The sequence below is a fragment of the Callorhinus ursinus genome, unplaced genomic scaffold, assembly GCF_003265705.2.
Source record: "Callorhinus ursinus isolate GAN/ISIS: 27379988/994484 unplaced genomic scaffold, GSC_fseal_2.0 scaffold5, whole genome shotgun sequence".
NCBI lineage: Eukaryota > Metazoa > Chordata > Mammalia > Carnivora > Otariidae > Callorhinus > Callorhinus ursinus.
The window spans coordinates 29,717,449-29,740,882 of NW_027397067.1; the positions used below are offsets into that span (position 1 = coordinate 29,717,449).

The 23,434-nt window shown below is 37.6% G+C and overlaps 2 long non-coding RNA genes across 8 annotated transcripts in view; one reads left to right on the forward strand and one right to left on the reverse strand.

The window, feature by feature from the left end:
- The window catches only part of LOC141372736 (uncharacterized), an 823,585-nt gene that overhangs the window by 173,408 nt on the left and 626,743 nt on the right, over positions 1 to 23,434 (forward strand). The window lies entirely within an intron of this gene.
- The window catches only part of LOC112823178 (uncharacterized), a 166,191-nt gene that overhangs the window by 136,896 nt on the left and 5,861 nt on the right, over positions 1 to 23,434 (reverse strand). For all 7 annotated transcript variants that reach the window (XR_012378241.1, XR_012378240.1, XR_012378243.1 and 4 more), the window contains exon 3: positions 17,407 to 17,673. This is a non-coding gene — a long non-coding RNA (uncharacterized lncRNA). The remainder of the gene's footprint in view (positions 1 to 17,406; positions 17,674 to 23,434) is intronic.

Sequence of the window (23,434 nt, forward strand, 5' to 3'; positions counted from 1 at the left end):
TTCCATCACTACCTACCTATCTACCTACCTAAGGTTGTTGTATATCCCTTAAAAAAAAAAAAAAAAGATTTATTTATTTATTTGAGAGAGACAGAGAGAGAACACCAGTGGGGGTAGGGGCAGAGAGAGAGGGAGACAAGCAGACTCCCCGCTGAGCAGGGAGCTGATATGGGGCTTGATCCCAGGACCCTGGGATCATGACCTGGGCTGAAACCAAGAGTTGGTCGCTTAACCAGCTAAGCCACCTAGATGCCCCTTTCTTAGTCTTTATAACCACTCAAACAAATGGCTTGTGTTAAATAACCTCCAAGTTTCTAATTCTAGCACTGAGGAAAGTGCTAAGCACATGGTAAGCACTAAACACATACTTACTTGTTAAACGAATTAGTAAGTAAATGGAATCTATAACTATATTTTTCATGTTTCGATTATAGTTCCTTGTAGAAACCTTGACATTTCAGAAGAGTATGAAGAAGGAAACAAAAATCACACATAACCCCACCATCCTGAGAGCTATGATTAATATTCTTATATACCTCCCTCTTCCACCTTTCTTTTCCAATTTTATTTCTTCCACTTTCTTTCTTTTCCTCTACCCTAGTAAACATGTTGGTTATGAATGGGAAGAGACTGATTAATATATTCCCTTTATGAGACATTTGGAAACTCCAAAAGAAAAAAATAAATCTTTAGAATCTATGTGTGTAATTTTATATTCTACTTTTTAAAAACTGTCTTAGTAAAAACATTTTCTCATATTACTAAAAATTCTTCAGATGTATGGTTTCTAATATCAGCAAAATACACAATGATATGGATTTTCTTTTTTTAATTTATTTTTATTTTTTTAAAGATTTTTATATATTTGAGAGAGAGAGAGAAAGAGAGAGAGAACAAATGCAGGGAGGAGCAGAGAGAGAAGCAGACTCCCTACAGAGCAGGGAGCCCAATGCAGGACTCAATCCCAGGACCCTGGGATCATGATCTGAGCTGAAGGCAGACACTTAGTCAACTGAGCCACCCAAGCGCCCTGGATTTTCTCTTTTTAAGTGAACCAGTACCTTGTTTCATGCCCATCGATCACCTGCAATGATTTGTTGCGCATACACTGTGTGCTGTACATGACTCCTACTATCTTACTTAGGGCTTTCCCCCCAGTTTTATTTTCCCAGAATTTAGTGCTCATCTTTTCACCCTGGGAAGACATCCTGGACTTCTACAATGTCAGCCGAATTATATAGTCCCTCCTCTGTGTTCCCATCTCACTGTATCTATCATTCCATCACTGCAGCTTTTACTTTACATCATAATTGGTTATCTATTTCCTTCTGTTAATTATGGGCTCCCAAAGGGCAAGAGACGTTTGTTCATCTTTGTGTGCTTATGGCCTAGGACAGGGCCTGGAACTAAAGAGAGTTTTGTTTTGTTTTGTTCATTTATTTATTTTTAAAGTGTCCTTTTTTAAAAATTAATTTTATTTATTTATTTGACAGAGAGAGAGAGAAAGAAAGAGAGAGGGAAAGAGAAAGAACACAAGCAGGCGGAGTGGCAGGCAGAGGGAGAGGGAGAAGCCGGCTTCCCTGGGATCATGACCTGAGCTGAAGGCAGCCGCTTAACCCACTAGCCACTCAGAAGCCCCCATTGTTTTGTTTTGTTTAAATCTCAATTTTATTTATTTATTTTTTTTTAGATTTTATTTATTTGACAGAGAGAGAGATAGCAGGAACACAACCAAGGGGAGTGGGAGAGGGAGAAGCAGGCTTCCCGCAGAGCAGGGATCCCAATGCGGGGCTCGATCCAGGACCCTGGGATCATGACCTGAGCCGAAGGCAGACGCTTAACGACTAAGCCACGCAGGTGCCCCTAAATCTCAATTTTAAAATGAGTCCTGAGTATAAGTAGCCATCTGTCAGAAATTTTCACCTTTCAGGATTTCCCAACATTTCAACTCACCATATCTACAACTATTAAAACTCATCTCCTCCTACAAGAAAACAAACAAATTGAAACAAAAACCTCCCTACTCCTTCTATGAGAGTATTTCCCTGTGTTATTGGTACCTTATTATCTTGGTCAAGCTTTAAACCTTGAAATTAGTTTGACTATACTTGGTTGCTTCTTGTTTCCAGTAACAACTTAATCATTCCACCAATATATACCGAGTGTTATTTTATGCCATGCTTTGTTCTGGGTGCTAGGTTTCTAATAGCAAACAGGACACACATGGTTCTTACCTTTTGGAGCTTACGTTCTAGTGGAAGGAGACAACTAATAAACAAAGAAGTAAAGAAAAATACCAGATAATAATTGCTTCATGGAAAATTAGAACAAAATGGTAAGTAGAGAGTAGCTACTTTAGGCTAATCGTCAGAAAAGGCCTCCCTTTAGGATATTTCTCCTGTCTTTCCCCTTTCTTTCTCCTCCTGCCAACAGGCCCTCCTCACCTCATGCCTACATTAGCATAACAGCTTAATGGATGGGCTTCCAGGCTCCAGAATTAACTCCATATCCTACCACTAAATTGATCTTCTATTTCATTGTTGTGGGAAAGATGGGATAAGATCCGTGGAAAATTGTGATTTTCTCCTTTGTTAAGCACACAGATAATAGCCTAAATTACAGAACTCAGGTCCAATTTCTATTCGCCAAACAAAAAACTTAATTACTCATCAAGTTAATAAAGGATTAAAACTGGAGAGATCTCTTTGAATTTTGGCCCAGAGATCTATCTGATTAGTGCTTAGGTAAAAGGGATTCAGAATTACACCCTGGAGGGAGCAAGGACTGAGTCCTTTTTCTTTAACCACTGAGACTAGACAGAAAAGAACATTCATGGAGCTCCAACTAGGTGCTATGAACTGTACTGTTGTATTATCCTTCCATTACTTAAACTTCATGATAACCCTCTAAAAAGATATAACTAATTAACTTGCCTTAAATCCCCACAATTAGTAAGTGGTAGGTAGTACAGTGACTAGCACTCAAGTTTGGACAGAAACCTTAACCTTTACAAATTGTCTGGTTATCAATGATATCCTGAGAAACATAAACAAGAACTACAAATCAGTTGAAAGAAAGTGGTACCTAGAACAATTATTTATAGAATAAATGAGTAAACAAATGAGAAAGGAAAATTTACCTAAAGTAGTCATTTAAGGAAATGGGCAGGGTAAGGAATTAACCACCACTAAAGATACTCGTTTATTCATTAATGCAACAACTGGTCAGATCCTGGGGGCTACTGGGGACATTGGCACTGGGGACATTGTTCCTGTTCTCTTGAAACTTATGAGATAATGGGGTAGTAGATATTAATATATATGTGCTTTGAAAGAAAAGCACAGGCTACATTGAAAGTTGAGGATCTGAGCTACTCTGGAGGGTCCTTAGCAACTGACACTCAAGTTAGAACCTGAAAAGTAAAGAGGAGTTTGTCCGGCAAGTAAGTAGGCATTGAGCACTCAAGACAGAGTGAACATTACATTCAACATTACACCATTACATCTTAAGGCAGAAAGCAGCATGGTATTTGAAAACTGGAAAGGAACCACTATGGACGGAACATGGAAAAGAGAGTGGGGAGGTGGAGTGAGGGAGATCATGCAGGGACTTAAAGATCTGGGGTTTTATCCTAAGAGCAATGAGTAGACATTAAAGGGTTTTAAACCACAGAGGGACAACACCAGATCTGTATTAAAGAGATCACTATGTCTGCTTGGTGGAAAACAAACTGGAGGGAAATCAGTTTGAATGCAGAAAGACAACTAGGGGCAGAGGGGTGAAGGGAGGGGTCATTACAACAGTATAGGTTGATACTTGGTAATATATCTCATTGGGTAGGGAGAATGGGATGGATTCAAGAAGCATTTAGGAGATAGAATAGATAGGATTTGATGACTAACTGCACTAACATATGAGAGATAGGAAGGTTTCTGGAATGGCCATATTTCCAAAGTGAGTAAGAAGGTCGTATTAATTAGTGGCATTGAGACCCCAGATGGAAGGAGAATTGTGTGGGGAGTGAATACCACAAATTCAATTTGCAGAAGTAACCAGCTGAAGTTGAGGTTTGGGGTGGGCTGTATAAGCCTACTGTGATAAGGGAAGGTTTGAAACTCATTGGCTGAAAACAGTGATGCCTGTGAATTTTTTCTTTTTTGGAGGGGACCCTAAAGCTACGGGACTCTGTCCCTCCCAGGGAGAGTGGGGTAGGGGCCAGATTGTTTCTAGTTGCAGGTCCCTGATCTAACTTTTTTTGTTTTTTCATGCCTATGAGTAAAAATAAATTTTTAGTAAATAGTCCCATAAACTATAATCATAAAATATTGCAAATATCTACATTAATTGATTGTATAAATAAAATAAATAGAGATAAAAATGGTCTCAATTTCTTCATATACCCCAATAAATCATGATACTCCAGAAGTTAACTGGCTCTACAGAATTTTGAAAAACAAAGTACTATTATTTCAGACATACAACTCCTGAAAGAACCAAAGCCATCTTAAATCTTTTAATTTAAATGAAATTAGAGGTCACGACATGCAGTGAAGTTCAAATATTAAGCTTTGAAATTTGTCTTTGAACTGATCCTATCAATAAATAACCTTTGGGCACCCCCCTCCCCCCTAATGACAGTAAACCATTATTCATCTTGATTACCAAGTGCTTTGGCAGCCCCTCAAATTTTGCACCTGAAGTAAGTGCCTCCACTCATTTCAACCTAATTCTGGCCCTGCTCTGCCTACCCCTGTGAACTTCACTTTATGTGAGACCCGGAGCTATCTCCATGCTCAGGAAAATTTTCTGCTAGTGCAGTCAGATGCACTCCTAAATCATACACTTCCTGAAGTATAAGATGCGTGAAGTTGAAGTACAGACCATCTGATCTTCTTCACTGCTATCTCCTCCAGTTTCTACCGGCACTAGAAAACCCTCAACAAACATTTGTTGAAGGACACATTTAAAAATAGACGATAGATAGATAGATAGATAGATAGGTAGATAGATAGATAGATAGATATATAGATAACATTTTAGAGCAGTCAAGTTAAGCTTCTTAAGATTAACACTCACTCAATCAAACAAACTAGATAACAAAGGAAGTTCTCAGCTAAACATCAAATACCTTACCCAAACTGAGAGGCTACTATCCTGAAGCCCAAGTAGCAACTCCAGAAAAGTAACCAATCAAAGACAGGCTGCTCCCAGCCCACACACAACAAACTTCAAATTCATTGGATATTAGAGCGGAAGTGTATGTTTACCTATTAGCCGGCATTGTTTTAGCTACAAGAGACAGAGACACACATTTGAATCTGTTTGAACAAAGAAGGGAACTGATTAGGGGGATTCTGGAGTGTTTGATGGGACCTAAAGAGAGTAACATGGGCTTGGGGGATTGGACACAGGGACTTGAATTACATCAGTTCCCACTGTCTCAAGTCTCTGTGCCTTTATACATCTACTTCCTTCCTTTCTTTTATATTAATTACTTTAATTTTCATCACTTTTGAAGTAGATACAAGTAACATTTCCAGGGGCGCCTGGGTGGCTCAGATGGTTAAGCGTCTGCCTTCGGCTCAGGTCATGATCCCGGGGTCCTGGGATCAAGCCCCACATCGGGCTCCTGGCTCAGCGGGGAGCCTGCTTCTCCCTCTCCCACTGCCTCTCTCCCTGCTCATGCTTTCTCTCTCTCTCTCTCTATCTGTGTGTCTCAAATGAATAAATAAAATCTTAAAAATTTAAAAAAAACAAGTAACATTTCCATTTGATGGATGAGGATGATGACCCTAAGTAAGTTGTTTAGGGTCATAAGCTTAAGTGGCACATAAAGGATTCAAACCTAAGCAGTCAATTGCCAGAGTCCATTAACTTAATATTGTGGAGTAGTTTAAAGATACACAAAAGTGGAAAGACTAGCACAATTAATCCCATGCATGGACTAATCGAGCTATGACAATCTAGGACACACACACACACACACAGCTATAACAATCATCAACTTATGCTCACTTTGGTTTCATATATACCCCTGCCAATAACTCCCCATGGGTACTGGATTATTTTGAAGCAAATCCTGTAATTTAATTTCATCCATAATTATTTCAGTGCATATCTCTGAAAGAGAACTTTTAATATAACAGCAACATCAATATTAGACTTAACAATTAGCAAAACTTTTTTTTTTTTAAAGATTGTATTTATTTATTTGACAGAGAGAGACATAGTGAGAGAGGGAACACAGAAGGGGGAGTGGGAGAGGGAGAAGCAGGCTTCCCACGGAGCAGGGAGCCCGATGCGGGGCTGGATCCCAGGACCCTGGAATCATGACCTGAGCCGAAGGCAGACACTTAACAACTGAGCCACCCAGGTGCCCATAGCAACACTTTCTTAACATCATAAATATCCAGTCAATGATAACATTTCTAGTTGTTTCACAACTTTTTTTTTCTATAGGTGAATAGTTTGCATTGGGATCAAAATGGTACCCAAACATCACATTTGATTGCCTTATCGCTTAAGTCTCTCTCTCTTTTTTAAGAGCCTACACTTTATTAGATAAGACCTAAATAGTTATATTTGAGGTAGAAATTGACATATGGCATAAGACTTAGAGAACTAAAGTAAGATAGGAATTCAGAAATAACTGTTGGTGAAAATCACCAAGAATAATCTTATTGTTCTAAAAAAAATATAGTGGGATAGTACATGATACCTATTACATCCCTTGTAAATGACAAAGGATTCTCATACTTCTAAGCACTCAAATACTTTCCTGTATCTAGGAGATCTAATGCTCAAATATACACAAAAGATGAAAATACATTTATACCTAACTAGTTTACAAATTCCTAAAAACTTGATTATGATAAATTTTAAACATGTGACAGTTGACGTATTACCCTTGATAAGCTTCAACAATAATCATGACTAATCTTGTTTCATATATAGCCCCACTCATTTATCCTCTCCCATATTATTTTGAAGCAATTCTAGACATGGTATCATTTGATCCATAAATATTTTAGTATTTATCTCTAAAATAATAAGGATTTTTTAAAAATATGATAAAAATGCCATTATTACACCTAAACTATTAAAAACGAAACCTATATATCATCAACTATCCAGTGTTCAAATTTCCAGTTGTCCCATAAATTTCATAATAGGGCTTTTTCATACAGTATGTTTGTTTAACTGAAGTCTCCAGTAAGGTCTACAAATTATAATCAGTTGATAGTTGTTTTTTTTTTAGATTTTATTTATTCATTTGAGACACAGAGATACAGAGGGAGAGAGAGAGCATGAGCAGGGAGAGAGGCAGAGGGAGAGGGAGAAGCAGAAACCCCGCTGAGCATGGAGCCCAACGTGGGGCTTGATCCCAGGACCCTGGGATCACGACCTGAGCCGAAGGCAGACGCTTAACCATCTGAGCCACCCAGGCGCCCCCAGTTGATAGTTTCTTAAGTCTCTTTTACTGTATAGGTTCTCCCTCCATTTCTCTTTCCCTCCTTTGTAATGTACATATTTGTTGAAGAAACTGGATTCTACAGTATATCCTACATTCTGACTTTGCTGACCATAGCCCTATGGTGTCATGTAACGTACTTTTGCCTTCTGTATTTCCTATTAACTGAGTAATGATATCTTAAAGGATTGATCTTGTACAGGGTTGGTTCTTTAAAAAGACTACTTCATTGGTGGTGTTATATACTTCCATCAGGAGTCACATCATAACTGGTTATCTATCTATCTGATATGTTGGCAGTTAGTAATGATCACTGTCCACAGCAGCACGGCCCAAGATAAATATAATATGAGCTACATGTGTAATTTTAAATGTTATAGTACCCCTATTTTTAAAAAGTGAAAATAATTTAATAATATATTTAACTCAATATATCCAAAATATTATCATTTCAACACTTACTAAAATGACTGAGATATTTTATATTCTTATTATCATACTAATTTTTCAAAGTCCTGTGTATTTTTTCCACTCATAGCTGGTAGGCATTAGAACCTGCTTGCACTGGCCCATGAAAGCTGATTCTAAGCATCTCATCCCAACTCTACACTCAGGACATCCCACTGGTACCTAAAAATTGGCTGTGGTGGTAGTATTTATACTACAGCAAATATCACAAAGCAGATTTTTTTTTTCCATCTCAGAGAGCCAGTTATTAAACATTTACCAGCACACCACTGCTTATAACACATATCACTTTGGACCAGCCTCATTTCTTTTTTTTTTTAAAGATTTTATTTATTTATTTGAGAGAGAGAGAATGAGAGATAGAGAGCATGAGAGGGAAGAGGGTCAGAGGGAGAAGCAGACTCCCTGCCGAGCAGGGAGCCTGATGCGGGACTCGATCCCGGGACTTGATCCCGGGACTCCAGGATCATGACCTGAGCCGAAGGCAGTCGCTTAACCAACTGAGCCACCCAGGCGCCCTGGACCAGCCCCATTTCAAGCACTCAATAACCATGGATGGCTAGTGGATATTGTATTGCATAGCCCATTATGGGGCCTGCAGTTGAGTGTAATCTGTTCTATCATTCCTTCTCTGTTTATGAGCTGGAATAGTTTTATAGATTAAAATTTTCTTCATTAACTATTTAACTATCTTAATGTATAGCAAATTTAAGGAAGGCAACATAAATCCTCAATTCTTTTCCTTTATTAACCAGTGTTCAAAATGATGAGTTGATTCCCTAGCAAAAGTACGCAATTAGTATTTTTTGGTAGTGTTACGAACTCATAGATTCTAACGTATTTGATTGTTTCAATGCATTGCATTTCCTATTTTTATTGATGCCCATATTTTCCCACCTTTGGCCATGGGAAACTTCCTTAAGTTCCGAGCCCACATTTCAGACTACGAAGCTACCATTAACACCAGCCAGACTTTATGTCTCATAATTTCAACCATTAGAAAGTGACTGACGTTATTTTCTAGATCAAAAGTTCAAAAAGCCTGGGATTTATTGGTCCAGCTTGTTTCAAGTGCGCACCACTCTATCCAGCAGTGTCACATGGGAACTTGGCAGCTCTGTTAGGAATCAAGGGAGGGGCTATCCAAGAAGAACAATCACAGGGTACACAAAACAGTAGATGTCCACAATAACATATTTAAAAGATGACACAGAAAATTTTAAACCACGTCATCCTTTCCATGTCATTGATTGGTTGCTTTGTTTACTCATTCAACACATATCTATTAAGAACCTTTGAGGGGTGGGGGGATGGGTTAGCCTGGTGATGGGTATTAAAGAGGGCACATTCTGCGTGGAGCACTGGGTGTTATGCACAAACAACAAATCATGGAACACTACATCAAAAACTAATGATGTAATGTATGGTGATTAGCATAACAATAAAAAAATTTAAAGAGAAAAAAATACCTTTGATAGGCATGGAACTATTATTCCGACTGTAAAAGTTAATTAAAAAAATACACTTATATGAAATTCTTCATTCCCTAAAGATTTTTTACTTTATCGAACTGAAAAGAGAATGAGTGTTAAAACACTGATACGTTTCAGAAAGTAGGCACAGGTCCTTTAGAAAGAAGCACAAAAGGCATAATTGCACATATTTCAGAAGACAGAGAACATCTTGTTTGTTTCATATGAGTTCAAGAAAGAGGCACTTTTGACTCAGATTGTCCCTTAGACATGAAAATTCAATTTTATATTAAATGATCTCATTTTAAATTTATCTATGGTAAAAATTAAATGGGATGATAAAGAGCTCTAACAGAGCAACCGTGACCCCTCCAACTTCTTAGTATCTTCTCACTGAAATCTCTGAAGGCACTAACGTTCATCCAACATCCCTACTAATCAACTGAAGACTGGGCAGATAGATATTTTAGTCATGGTCATATGCTTGCATAATTTTCTGTGAGCAAAATATGAAGAACTTATTTTCTAGCAAAAACAGAATGCACAATAACCAAAACATTCAAAGAATGAATTGTTAAAATTCACCAGGTACTCCAAAATAAGCAAAGAAGTATTTTCATGATTTCCTTTTTAAAAACAAAAATATCAGTAACAGTTTCAAAACTGAAACTTAATTGACCTTAAAATTGCACTTGTCTTTTAAAAAAAATTATAGTTGTCTTGTAATATTTAATATTTTTCAATAAACCTGTTGCACAAGTACATTTGTAGACAATTTAACAAACACACGCAACCATAAAACATGCTGTCAGGGAAAATAATTAACCGGGGGAATAAACAGGGAAAGTTAACCAGGCAAGGGAAGGCCTGGATTCCAAGATCCCCATAAACAAGAAATTGTTCATAAAATCAAATAAAATTGTTCATTTTATTTTAGAATCTTGGTTCTTTTTTGTGGGGGGGGGGAGGCCTAGGAGATAATGCAGGGAAAATAAAAATATTATGACTATATTTAAAATTTTTCATTCAAAATGTAAATAGAATTACTGGGAGGAAAAAATATATACTTTTAGAACTCAAATGATGTATTTTATTGAAGACTAGCAATGAAGGAAAGAATAGGGCATAACAAGCCCTTCTTTTTAATTTTGTAATACTGATGATTTTTTAAGATTTTATTTATTTATTTGAGAGAGAGAGAGAAACAACATGAGAGGGGAGAGGGTCAGAGGGAGAAGTAGGCTCCCCACTGAGCCAGGAGTCCAATGTGGGACTTGATCCCAGGGCTCCGGGATCATGACCTGAGCCGAAGGCAGTCGCTTAACCAACTGAGCCACCCAGGCACCCAATACTGATGATTCTAATTGTCCTGTGCTTTGAATAACAGTAATGCATGTGTATTCAAATAAAATTTCTTAGGCTTTCTCAAAAAAATTTTAATTAATTAATTTAAAAAACACTAATATATTTTTGCAGATTTCCCTTGTAAGAGCGGCTTGTACTTCTCCAGGAAAATGGGGTTTTTTGGTTTAAATACTTTCATTTAGAAGTGTGTTATTTAATAGTTCTGATTTGGTTAGCAACCTTTAAATATATTACTTAGTCATTTATGATAATTTGGCATTAAAGATGAATAATTATTCATATTTGCTATATTCATTTGAATTATAGGTTTCAGTGATTTCTAGGGGATTTAAAATACAAACAAGACTTATTATCCTTGCTTAGTCACTTTATTTTATATTCTCCATATCAATATAATCTGTTGCAAATTCAAGTTGATGATATACTGCTTCTAATTGTGTTCTGCTGCATGCACTAATAATGATACACTGTCATTTTTTCAATCAACATCTATAGAAAGATTGCCAGTGTAAGACACTATGTTAGTCTGTTATGGATACAAAAGTAAATACGACATGATGTTCCTTTAGAGAATTCATAGTGTGGTGGTACAGACAAATCCATACCTAGGCATGTTAATATAATGTGGTAAGGGCAAAGATAGGTAGGGGTCCTGGGTATTAACAAAGGCACAAAGGGGTGTGTGTGTGTGTAGGTAGGTAGAAAACACTTTCTAGGAAGAGATGACAACTGAGGTAGGTTTCATTAAATAATAACTAGTAATTAATCAAATGATGAGAAAGAGGGTAGAAAGGAAGGTGTTCCAGATAGAAATAGCACGACTGTTAGACAGCAAAGTGAAAGATAAGTGGAGGGAAATGATAAGAGATTAAAACAGAACGTCGGATGGAGGCCAGATCATAGAATTATTGAATTCCACGTTAAGGAGCTTGAACTTTATCTCATAAGCAATGATGATTCACTGAAATGTTTAAATAGGGAGACAAAAGGGTAAGATAATGACAGGGCCAGACGAGAGACTAGAAGACTAGTTAAGAGGATGTAGTATTCAGGATGAAAAAAGATGAGAGCCTAAACTAGGACAGTGACAGGAGACGTGGGGAGTAGGAAAAGGATTCAATAACTAATTAGAAGATAAAATGTGTAAGAGCCGGTGATTGATTGAATGTGGGACATACAGAAAACGGAAGAGTCAAAGACAGTTATGAAGCATAGCACCATACCAAGTACAATAGAGAATACAGGAGTAGTCTTCAGAGGAATTGATGACCAGTACTTTTAGCTTTGTTGAGTCTGAGGTGTAACTGAAACACTGATGTAGCAGCCAATCAGCAGCTCTGCAGAAAGTTTTGGGGTACAGCTGTAGACTTGCTGCCATTACCAAGTGATAGTTAAAATCATGTCAATGGGTCAAGCAACTCAGAAAGACTGTAGAGAATTTTTCCCTCTCAATGCACTGTGAAGTTATTCTTTTAGAGTGCTTATCTCCACGATTAACTGTAGACTTTAGCTCCAATGCCTACCATGACTGGATCAATCTACTTGATTCATCATTAATTTGTGTATCTTTGAGGTTGTCTTCTGAGTCTAGACACGGATGTTCATGTTGAGTGAAGAAGTGCAGAACAGGGACAAAGACAAGCAAACAAAATATCTAAAATTAGGGCTATTTCTTACATTCCAGGGGCTCAACGATACCCTCCAACACACTAACTCTTCAGTTTGTTCTTAGTTCAGTTTTTTTTTTTAATCAAACTCTACCTGTCTGGCAAAGATATTACTAAATTTTTAGTGATTCAATTCTTTGTCTATTAATACATCATTTGACAATATGCTATCAAAGTAATAATTAGCAGTAGTACCATAAGATTTCTTGTGGAACTTTTAAAGTAGTAGCTGAGTTCTTTGATTAGTTAAAAAAACTATTACTTTTGTTGATGGGATGCCTGGGTGGCTCAGTCGTTAAGCGCCTTCGGCTCAGGTCATGATCCCAGGGTCCTGGGATCGAGCCCCGCATCAGGCTCCCTGCTCAGTTGAGGAGCCTGCTTCTCCCTCTCCCTCTGCTGCTCCCCCTGCTTGTGCTCTCTCTCTCTGACAAATAAATAAAAATCTTTAAAAAAAAAAAAAACTATTACTTTTGTTGACTTTTAAGTTAAATCAAAACTATTTCCTGAGCAGCTTCAAGGAAAGAACCATGAATAAAACTCTTATAATGACATTTCAGAATCATGTGTGGCAACCATGCAGATTAGCACTGACACAATGTCCAAGAGCTACTAAAGATAGACCTTATGCAATTGGGCAAAATGAGCGGGTGGATAATTTTTTTTTAAGTAGGGCCGTGACCTCTGAGATCTTCTGTTGTTTTCACTATGATCTATAAACTGAACAAAGTGCTATTTTCTTTCTCATAGCAGTAGTCCTTTACTTGTATAGGAACAAGGCAGTGTATAGGAATGAAGGCATAACTCCTGTTTTTTTTTTAACAGCAAATATGGACTACCTATGCCTCCTCTCCTATGTCCCATGTCCAACCAAGGTAAACAATTGCTATGGCAATTCAGAGTTCTAATTTTTGACAGTTCTAATTTGCCACAACATTTTTTGATGATCTAGGAGTCTGCTGTGGAATCCTTCTAATCACATTGCTCAGCAATAATTAAATTGCTACCAATTAACTGGAGCTGACAAGCAAGATGGAACTTGACTGCCATTGCTGGTCAAGACCTTCCTTTTCCACACTTGATTTAAGGCAGGCATCATGTAATTTTCCTTGAGATAAAAAAGTGAACTGAGAATATAAAGATAACCAGAATTACGTTCCTCCTTTAAAGAGCTCACAGTGGAGTATGGGGGACAGATATGTGGAATAAGTGAGGTTCCTTCACATTCACACTTTAATCTGATTGTACAATTTAAACAAGAAAGGGGAGGGGCACCCAGGTGGCTCAGTTGGTTGGGGATCTGCCTTCGGCTCGGGTCGTGATCCCGGGGTCCTGGGATCGAGCCCCGCATCAGGCTTCCTACTCTGTGGGGAGTCTGCTTCTCCCTCTGCATGCCACTCTCCCCTGCTAGTGCTTGCTCTCTAATAAATAAGATCTTTAAAAATAAATAAATAAACAAGAAAGGGGAGATGGGAAAGAACACATGCTTAATCTATGTCATCCTATGCAAGTACATGGGAGTACAAAGCTTCTACCTCCTACCCAAACTGAGACCAGGGCAGATAAACGTATTTCACTCAAAATACAGGTATTTGACTCTGCTTTTTCAGCTGTAAATTTTATGAAGTCTAAATACAGATAAATATTTCCAATGGGGGGGGGAAACGTATTTCATTCAGTCACCATACTGAGAATGATCTCTTCAAAATGTCACAATTAAGAGAGATTTAATGTTAACAATAAATACAAAAATTTAGCCAGTTAGGCATAAAGAGCCAAAATAACTGGTTTACTAGAGATCCTGTATTGGACATGGAGCAAATCCAAGCATAGCACTGGGATGCATGAAGTTACCATATAAAAAATTTAAGAAAATTCTTCCATGATCCTCAAAATGAATCTCAAAAGTCCAACGTCCAGCAACGGACTCCACAAGTTAGAGGGATGTGGAGAAAGTGGAAGGGATTCAACAGAGAGTCACAGAGATGATTAAAGGGTTAGGAAAATGGGAGCTAGAAATTATTTAGCCTAAGTTAGAGAAGACTACCAGGTTTCTTAATAACAGTATTCAAGCATAGGAAGGGTTGTTATATACCAGATGATGAACAGTTGCTTTCTATCTCAACTGGAGAGGGGACAGAAGAAATAGACTTTGATTACAGCATGAAATATCTAAGTTAGACATAAGGAAGAACTTTTAAGAATGAGGATTAGTGGATAAGAGACCTCAGGATCCTCTTATTACACCTGTTCCTTAAATGATACTGTTTCACAGGGTCATTTTTAAATTTTTTCTCTTTTCACTTTGTCCTTAATTTATTTCATTTACACTGATTTAAATTACCTATTATAACTGATAATCCCCAACCACATATATGTTTGGGGATATTTATATATAATATATATTATAGTGTATAAATAGTATATATACAGTATATAGTATCCTACAGTACATAGTATATACAGTATGTACTCTGGTATAGTATGGTGTGTGTATAGTATACTATAGTATAGTTTAATATAGTATATATACTATATATATGTCCAATCCAGACTACTTTCCAAATGCCTCCTGGACATCAAGCTTCTATCCTTTACCTGTTCTACTGCAATAGCATCGTAACTGATAACTCTGTCTCTCAGTCTTGAATTCCATTCTCTCGTCTATATGATGGTCTGAACCTTTCTATCTATAAGCAAGTCCAATCATTTCCCTGCTTACAATTTTCTGATAGATCCCATCATTTATTTGCTTTCCATCATTTGGTCCCTTAACCTATCCAATATCATCCCTTGTCATTCCCCAAATGTTATTAATTCCAAGATAATTTCACTCCTTTCATCCTACTGTGCTTTTACAGATCTGTGAGTCTTGGTACTCTTCACTCCTCCTAGAACACACCTTCCCCCTTCTTTTTGTGTTCAACTTCTACTCTTCAGTTCCAGAAATTTTTCACTGACCTTACCACACTGGACTAGTGACCCTCAATAAATGCTCATGAATTTCCATGAAAACTTGCCTTGAATACTTTAATGTCATTGTTTGTATTAGTAAGAGCCTTTCCAGACTTCAGATTCAGTAATTGCTCATTTAGAAAACATCTAGGTAGCTTGCTGACAGAATCTAGAGATCAACCTTCAAAAGTGGTATATACCAGACTCTTGTGTTTACACACTTGATTCCAGCTGCTGCTTATCTGACACTCCTTGCATCATTTCTTCAGACATTTCCATATCACTTTGCCACTACTGGGCCCAGTGCCCTTTCTTCCATCTCTAGGCCTGGCACAATTATGGATACATACTTAGGCACTTTATGTGCATCCTCTCCAACTCATTTCTTACATCACTCCTGTGAGGCAGGATTAGTGTGCCCATTTTACAGGTGAAAAAGTCACCACCTGTCCACAGATGACATATATGTATGTGCATGTGTGTATACACATATATTTATGAGACATATAAGCTATGAGCTGTAGCCTACTTAACATGCTCACAAATATCTCAAAAGAAACTCAAAATGAAATTTCCAAACATGATTTCATAACTTTACCCCCAAACTTTGCTCTTCTGATGTTACCTGTTTTAGTGACTGCTGTCGGACACTTAAGAGTCCACACTTTGCTCTTTTTTAATCTCCATATTCAATCCCTCACCAATTTATATAAACTTTCCCTCCCAGATTCTCTCTTAAATTTGTGCAGTTCTGTCCACCTTTACCATTATTAATCTAGTCCAAGTTTTCATCATCTCTTATAAACCTCTATTTCCTCTGGTCCTCATCGTATCTGTTACCTGCAGCCGAGATGATCTGAAAACCCAAATCTGTTCATGGTACTTCATGCTGTCCCTTCTTACTACTGAATTCAAAAGTCCTTTAGCAGTTTCCCATTGCTCTTATCAAAAATATAAATTTAAAACTGCTATTCAATGGATCACATCCACTTCTTCTCAAACCCGCCTTTTCTCACATCCTGCTCCCTCCCCCTCAGCTGCTCTGGCCACTGGTGCTTGCTTCCTGTCATTCAAACCTGAGCTGACCCGTTCTTCTGCAGGCCTCCACACAGGCTGGAAAGCCGTCTCTCTTCTCCATGTCACCCAGTTAACTCTTCATCATCCTTCAGATGCCACCTTCCCAGAGAACTTTCAGGTTTGAAAATCACCCTCAAAAGCCAAGTCTTATCCTTCTGTTATAAGCTCCAAAACCACGTTTTTTCTCCTTCTTCCCTCTCTTCTTCTTTACATTTGTTTTTGTGATTATTTGATTGTCAACCTCCTCCATGAGACTGTAAGCATCACGAGAGCAAGAACTGTCTATTCTTGCTCACTATTTTATCTCTAGTACTTATCTCTACTACCTGCATGTAGTGTTTGAAGAACTGAATAAATTAATTTGTTGGCTTATATTTGCCAGGCACTGAGCTAAGTGCTTTACATGTATAATTTCATTGAATTTTCACAACAGACTTAGAAGGTTACTACCTTTCTATTATTAGCTCCATTTTAGAAATGAGAAAACCAGGGTCTAGATATACTCGGTAATTTTCCCAAGTCTGGAAAAATGAAAACTGAAGTCCTCTACGGTAAAACAATAAGCCCATCACTTGTGGATAGCTTTGCACACGTGTGTATTAACTAATGTGACACTGAGCACATGAGCAGGAAGAAGTCTCTGAATCATGAATTGATCATTTGTGTCTCTTAAGCAAACCCGAAAATCCTGAAATATATAAGAGTCAACAACAGAATCCCACGGTTGTTAGGTCAGGTTACTTAAACAGAAGAAAAAAAGTAGGCTCAAACCAGTGAGCCTACTGGTTCCACTGACCAGTGAGGCATAATACCTTTGCACAGTACAACATCGACTGTGACTGGCCGGGGGGAATAGATCTCAGAGCAGTCAAAAAACTTATCAAGTCAAAATGAATGAATTGATTCTCATTTCACCAAAAAGAAAACAACTTACCTCAGTCATGTCAACTGTCCTCGTCCATGCAGAAGCCTATGCTGAGCCCTTGTCAGTAGTGCAACTACTTTGAGCAGTTTATCCGAAAGTGCTTATGAATTTTTTTCTTTCTCCACCCACACTGTCTGGTCCACTCCTTTTGAAAATAGAGTCATGATGGCACAGCCACTCTTTATGGTTCTTGTCGCAGGAGTAATATCTCAAAGGTTGAGGCAAATTTTATGTTGGCTGATCATGAATATACTTGGAAGAGCTTCATCTTCATTTCTGGAAGATGCATCAAGGATTTTTAAATTATCATTATCATCTTTTATGAAATTATTTTCATCATGACTACTGAATTCTCAATAGACCTGAGAGGCTGTTGGATATGCAATCTTTAGGTTACGGTCAAGAAAGTCTTTAGAAGTCCCACTAGCTTTTCAGGCAGGACTTCGAGAAGTAGAAGTAATTCGTTGATCTCAGTAATATTGTCTCAGATCTGCAACTCAGTCTGGAGCATCCCAAAACTGGGCTTTTTCACTATATTGAAAATATATTAGATTTTGGACACTATCTCAAACTAATTCAGAAGAGTTTGGCAATTCATTATTTTTTAGTAGAACATTTACCTGGCAGAGTAACCTACCTTGTTTATGTTTACTAAGAGAATTTCTTCCTAGTGGGTGAATCTACATAGGAAGCCAAATTAAAGACGAAATTGTTGAATGAGCATATAATTAGGAATTAGATGTTATTAAGAAGTGTCTGATTTACTCGTTTCCCTGCTTAAAAAGTCTTTCAGTCTTTCCATCACTTTCAGGATAAAAAACAAACTCTTTATTGATGTTTCCCCATTCTTTCTTTACAAATCTCACCTCGAGCAGTCCTAGAGTCTAAACACACTGAACTTAAAATGGCCTTTTTTTTTTTTTTTAAGATTTTCTTTATTTGACAGAGGGAGACACAGTGAGAGAAGGAACACAAGCAGGGAGAGTGGGAGAGGGAGAAGCAGGCTTCCCGCTGAGCAGGGAAACTGATCTGGGGCTCCATCCCAGGACCCTGGTACCATGACCTGAGCCGAAGGCAGACGCCCAACAACCGAGCCACCCAGGCACTCCAAAATGGCCTTACTTTTAGGATAAATATCCTTTTATTTTGGCCAAATTCCTATTTTCATCTATGTTCCCTAGCAATTCAACTTTTAAAACCAGCAATAGTCATTCTATCCTCCATGTTTCCACAGCAATTTTACATATCTCTATCAATACTTGACCATTATAATTATCAATTTACATATTCCTCTCCCTCACTGAAAGGTGAGTTTCTTGGGGGTTGGGACAATCTTATTTATCTACTAAATCCTGATGTTCAGTACATAGCAGAAACTCAAAAAATGTCTTTAAAGTGATTGTTGGCTATGTCCACTAACCTAGATAGTAAACTGGCTATCTCCATTCCTCAGTAATTTCAGAATATTCTGTTTTATAAAATAAACATTCCTCTTTACATTCTATTAGACCAGTGGTTCTCTCAGGGTTTTGAATTTTGTGAGTTAGTAAAAATAACTTTTTAAAAACATTTTAGGGAACAATGAAGAAAAGAACATTACAAATAAAGCTACGGTCCATTAACATCATAATTTCAAAATATATCTTAAGTCTAAACCATGAGAAAGGATATAATTTAATATAATAATCTTTTAAATTGAGCAAATTTAACTTTATGAAAATTTTTCTAGTTTTTTTTTCATTTCACTATCAACTGGTGAAAAATAGATCAATGTCCTCCCCAAAATAATTCTGAAATACTATGTACCCTTTTATACATTTTTAGGGCAGCATCTGAGATATTTTCATTGTAAGTTCAAATTGTTGTAATGAATGTCATTTCTGGCACGTTATAATATTCACAATACAAAATAAAATACCTTAGAAAATCCATCCAATGGAATCTATATACCATAATTATTTAATACCCATTATTCATTTAAAAATATATGAACAGTTGAAAAATTTACATTATTCCTTTTTATTTCCATTCCACTTCCAGAGTTTTACAATATGACATTTATACTCAGAAGTCCATTATCAATTGAAATTTAATTTCAAAAATTTCTGGACCTTATATGTCCTAAAAATATCCTGAAATGAGCTACCATTATAATTACTAGTGTACATTTGGTCAAAGCAACATAAATATATTGATATTAAGCATGATATAAAGATTTATTGAAAATACATTTCTTAATTAGCTAAGTTTCTTCAACTAATTAATGTGGTCAGAATTTGTTTGCTAGGCTGAGAAAGGGTTCGTCATACATTTTATTCCTTTTTTTCTTCTTTTTAAGACGTGCTGAGACTATTTGTTCATGAAAAATTATGAATGATGGGAATAGAAGTTTGTTTTAGCTACGTCACAAAATTCTTTAAACTCATTCCAAGTTATGTGCAAAAAATCCTTAGTGATCTATTGTTGAAAACTATTTTTAATGATTAACTGACACTTTGGTTAAGTCCTTCAGTTTCATTGAAAGGAAAAGCTGAAAACCATCTGCAAAAGTGTAGCTACCAAGTAATTAGGGACATTTTACTTCTGTCTCTGGTGCCCCTTTTCCATCTTAGGACAATGTTAACACAGTTAAGATTAGGAGTGGGTGAAAGGTGTGCCTCTTTTTGGTGAAGGGAAAAAAGGATGATTGGGCAAGGTGAGGCGGGTTCTTTAGCAGCTCAGTTTTGGAAAAACAGGGCATATGGAGGTTGAAAACCTAACCACTAATTCTCTTAAAAACTATCTATGTGCTGCTCACACATCTCTTAGAAATTCCTGGTGTACCTCCAGAGCTGAGTATACCCCAGTTTGAAGAGCACTGGGCTAGACCTGAAAGTATACGAATTCCATTAGCTTTAGTTTCAAAGTGTGATATTTTCTTTTTTAAGATTTTATTTATTTATTTGCGAGAGCACAAGCAGGGGGAGGGCAGAGGTAGAGGGAGAAGCAGACTCCCCACTGAGCAGGGGGCCTGACGCTGGGGCTGGATCCCAGAACTCTGGGATCATGACCTGAACAGAAGGCAGCTGCTTAACTGACTGAGCCACCCAGGCGCCCCCAAATTGTGGTATTTTCTGACTTTGACATTACCTCCAGATTCTAGGGGCAGTTAACTTATTTGGAATTTAAGCCCCCTATGAAATTATTGCATGAAGTTGTGTAGAAAGCCTGGGTGGCTCAGTCCTTGAGCGGCTACCTTGGCTCAGACCCTGGGATTGAGCCCTGCATCCCTGCATCCGGCTCCCTGCTCTGCGGGAAGCCTGCTTCTCCCTCTCCCACTCCCCCTGCTTATGTTCCCTCTCTCACTGTGTCTCTCTCTGTCAAATAAATAAAATAAATTCTTAAAAAAAAAAAAAGAAAGCCCTGCTTTAGGACTTTTCTTCATAGCACTGTACCTTTATGGCCCTGGCCATCTTTCTCCCTTCCCTGTTTTCTCACATGGTCCTTCTGAAGGTAACTGGTTTGCATTTGTAAACTTAGGAAAGAGGATTAGCATGAAATCTGTGGCTACTGATCAGAGCCTAGTTAATCAACCTATCAGGAAAATCAATTTGTGAACCAAACAGTATCTTTAAATATTTGAGATGGATCTCCTATAAAAATTGATAATGTATATGTGGTTTTAGTAACTGAGTTTTCTTTTTTTTTTTAAGATTATTTATTTATTTGACAGAGAGATAGAGCAAGAGCACAAGTAGGCAGAGAGGCAGGCAGAGGGAGAGGGAGAAGCTGGGGCTCGATCCCACCTGGGATCATGGTCTGAGACAAAGTCAGGCGCTTAACCGACTGAGCCACTCAGGCACTCCAGTAACTGAGTTTTCAATAAAAATAAATATTAAGGGGCGCCTGGGTGGCTCAGTCGTTAAACGTCTGCCTTCGGCTCAGGTCATGATCCCAGGGTCCTGGGATCGAGCCCCACATCGGGCTCCCTGCTCCACGGGAAGCCTGCTTCTCCCTCTCCCACTCCCCCTGCTTGTGTTCCCTCTCTCGCTGTGTCTCTCTCTGTCAAATAAATAAATAAATAAATAAATAAATAAATATTAAACCTCTACCCCTACTTCATAGTTCTCATTCTTTACAGCCAATATAAAAAATTCATATTGTAAAAATAATCTATTTTTGTACAACTCACATATACGAAGAAGGCATTTTATTTTTTACTTCATCTTTCTCAGAGAATAGTGAGCTAACTCCTATTTGTGAGTAATTAAAACGCAGAGAAACCGCAATCACAAAATGGTTAGCTATCATTAAACTCTGAATTTTCAAATATTTTTTAAATGCTACTCACCTAATTTTTAATTTTTTTAAAATTTTAAGTAGGCTCCACACTCAACATGGGGCTTGAACTCACAACCCTGAGATCAAGTCACATACTCTACTGACTAAGCCAGTCAAAGCACCCCTGATACTAAACCATAACTTCACAGGGATGCCTCAGTGGCTCAGTTGGTTAAGCGTCTGCCTTCAGCTCATGATTCCAGAGGCCTGGGATCAAGTCCCGCATAGGGATCCTTGCTCAGCGGGGAGCCTGCTTCTCCCTCTGCCTGCTGGAGGCTCCCCATTTGTGCTCGCTGATAAATAAATAAATAAAATCTTTAAAAAATAAAATAAAACCATAACTTCACAGTTAAGCAACATTTCATTTGTGTGTATTTTTTAATAACCTAGTATAGAAGATGTAATTGGAATTATTTTTATTCACTAGCTTTAGTTCTCAAAAACCTCAAAACAATCTTCCTACAACTGTACACTTTATAGAAATGCCTTACATTGTATAGCATACAAATATTATCAGCACTTCACACCTACGGTATTTCTGCTCTACTAGTTTATTCTGCTCTGATCAATTTATTCTGATCTACATTTTAGTCTTTTGTTGAAGTCCAAGATTGTGTATACCTAGTGTTTGCAAATTTGTGCATTCATATATTGATTCATTTGACCAATCCTTACTGATTGTGATGTCCCAGTCACTGTTTCTAGATGATGGAAATACAATATCGAGCAAAGCCAGAAATACTCCTTGCCCTCATGGAGTTTCGGTTTACTGAGGGAGCATGCAATAATCAAATAATTACACATGTTTAAAAATTGCAATTATGACAAGTACTGTGAAGGAGAATTAAAAAATGCTAGGAAAATCTGCAACAGGATATTTGAATATTAGTGGGTGTGGGTGGTTAGGAAAAGCTGCCCTGAGGAAGTGATCTAAGGATGACTGTGAATTAATTAGGAGAAAGGAGGGAAAAACATTTCTGACTGGAAACAGCCTGTACAAAGGCCAGGCAGGTAGGTGTAGGTATCAAAGCAAACATGAAGGAAAGAAAAACGCTAGCTTCAGGAGGAGTGTCAGCAGCGGGGTGGGGGGGTGGGGTGGGGGAACCAGACATGAGATGGAGCTAGAGTATGAAAGTCAGCCAGACCTCCCTGGACTCTACAGGCCAGTGTTTTGGAAGTGTTTTGATATGTAGACCAACAGAAAATAATTGAGACCTTTGTAGGGTTTTAAGCATGAGCGTGGGTGGGGTGATAGGATCAGATCTGCATTCTGAACAGATTACTGGCTTCACTGTAGGAATGGATTAGAGGGCAGGGCGAGAATGTATGGTTTACTGAGATAGATGCTTCTCTGAATATTTGCATGTAAACTTGAGACTTTGAAACTTCAGCTTTTAAAGAGATTGGGATTTTCTAAGAAAAGAAACACTGGTTTTTGGCTTTTAAATCTTTTATGTTTATTTTTTAGGGGCAAGGCAAAATGGGTTCACAGTGAGTACAGAAAAAGAAGAATGAATAGTACTCCTTCCCAGAAGTCCTGGGAAAAAGCATGTCATTGATCATCAAAGTTAACTTTTTCTCCCAAAATGAAAATAGCTCTATTGATTTTTTGGGATTATATACCCAATATAGATTATATTCTCAATATAGAGCAGTACAGAAAATGTGTCAAATTTTTTTCAAAACTGAAATTCAACTATTATCATCCCCATTCTGG